The sequence below is a fragment of the Pediculus humanus genome, genomic scaffold (genome assembly GCF_000006295.1).
Source record: "Pediculus humanus corporis 1103172107524 genomic scaffold, whole genome shotgun sequence".
NCBI classification, from domain to species: Eukaryota; Metazoa; Arthropoda; class Insecta; order Psocodea; family Pediculidae; genus Pediculus; species Pediculus humanus.
This window is the reverse complement of record NW_002987140.1, coordinates 100,885-103,334: the sequence shown is the minus strand read 5'-3', so window position 1 is coordinate 103,334 and position 2,450 is coordinate 100,885.

Genomic DNA, 2,450 nt, shown 5'->3' with positions numbered 1-2,450 from the left:
GAGAAACGTTTCGAATTCGTTATAATTCGTTTAAATTTTATTACTTTTTATCATTTAGTTTTTTTTTTATTAGAATTAATTTAAATTAATAATAAGGTTAAAAAATATATTGATTTTTCGTATTTAAAAAAATGGGGGGCGGAAAAAAGGGGAGAGGGTCTAATAATAATAAAGAAGGTTCCTGTTGTTGTTGTTGCTGTTGTTGGTTGTCATTTTATATTATTTTCAATCACGATATTAATATTAAATATTTCAAGGTTTATTTATGTGTTATACACGGTAAAATCGGGAGCGGTAGGGAGGAGTAGGGGGTAGTAGGAACCCCCCGAGTGGGGTAGAAGGATGGATGTCCCTATTAAAAATGTATTTGACTTGTAAATGAATTTTAAAAGGAAACTCAAAAGAGCTTTAAATTAAATTTCTGACGTTCTCTCCCCCCTCCCCTCTTTTATATTGATTTATTTATTATTATGCCTGGTATATTATTATTATTGTTTCTACACGATGACCAACAACAACAACAGTAAAAAAAAAAAAAATATCCCGGAAAAATAATTTTTCTTTTTATTATTATTATTATTATTAAAAAAAACCTCATTATAAACGTCGGAATAATTATTAATGATAATTAAAAAAAAAAAAAAAAATTTAATAAAAACTCGTAGTTTTTTTTTTCTTTACCCTCGTTTTTATCATCATCATTTTTTTTTTCCAAGCTGATCCGAAAGCTATTCCCACGTATGCCAACATCAAAAAAAAAAAAAAAAAAGTTTTCCATCTTAATGACAGGAAATATGGGTTTTTACCCTCTTAAACAACCATCCGTCTCTTCTTTTACACATCTTGTAAAGAAACTTTAACGCAATATATATATATTGAACTCTCTTTTCTCGGGTTCCTTACACTCTTGATCCCCTCCCCTCCCCTCATCCCTCCCCATTCCCTTCATCTCCCCAAAATTTTCCCCTTTGAACTGATTAACTTATTGGTTTTGTTATATTAGAAAAAAAAAGTTTTCCAGCGTGTCGGGGATTCTTTTTTTCTGTTCCCTCGGGTAAAGATTTAGCCAACCCGAAATAAATATGTCTGACGGTATTTTTATTAATCCTTTTAAATTATTATTATTTTTTAAATATATATATGTACGTATTTATTTATTTAATTAATAAATAAATAAATAGAAATTTTTTACTTTAAATTAAAAATATTTCGACATTTTCCACCATTTTGTTTTTGTTTTTGGAGGGAAATTCAAATTGAAAGTTACATTTTAAAAAAATTTTCCTTCTTTTTTCTTCCTTCTTTCTCCCTTCCTCCCTCCCCTTTCTCTCTCCCTCTTTTAATTTTTCCTCATAGTATTAAAAAATTATTCGTATACAATGTTATAATAATAAAACAACAACAAACAAAATTGAAATCCGATTGTTTTTGTTTGTTTGTTTGTAACTTTTTTTTTTACGGTGTGTTTACATATATTTATTAATCGGATAAAAAAAAATAAATAATAATAATGATTTGGGTATGTGGTGTGTGTAAATGTTTAAAATAAATAATAATAATAATAATAATTAAATGGCGTAAACCATTAAAAAAAAAGAGGGTGGTTATTTCTCCGTAAATTAATAAAAATAAAATAAATAAATAAAAATAATAGTTTGTGTGTTTAAAAAGAAGAAGAAGAAATTGTCTTTCTCTCTCTCTCTCTCTCTCACTCTCACCGGTGTTATTTATTAAAAAGAAATGAGTTAAGAAACGTGTTATTTACAAAAAAAAAATAAGAAAAAGATTAAAAAGCATTATTATTATTATTTGTTTTACTTTTTAAACAAACAAAACCGTGAACAAAAAAAAAAAATTCTTTAATTATAATCATTATACACCCCCTTGAACATAAAAAAATTTTTCATGAGACATGTTCTTTCCATTTTTTTTTTTTTTTTTTGCGTGTGAAATTATAAAAGCTCTGACATTTGGTTCGTTTCACGGTTATTTTATTCTTTCTTTCTTTCTAAAATTTATTTTCTTTTTTTTTTTTCTTTCACTTTCGAATTATATATATACATATATATGTATACATATACTTTATTTTATTTTAAACAAAAAAAAAAAAGGCATGTAAACTATTTTTCCATTTGAAAATGTTTTTAATAAAAATTCAAATAAGATAGGAATTTTCTTTTTTTTTTTTTTTTCTTTAGTAAAGTCAGAAAATATTGTTTCTTGGCATTCCGATGTCTTTTTTCTTTTTTTTTTTTTTATAAAGAAAAAGATTTTTTTTTTTTGTTTATATTTTGTGTTGTCGTCGTTGGTTTTTCTTTTTTTCTTTTTCTTTAATAAATTTTTTTTTTTTTTTTACTTTTAATATTAAAAACATGAAAATTACAAAGTAAAATGATATATACATATATATAATAATAATAATAATAATAATAATAATAATAATTTATTTG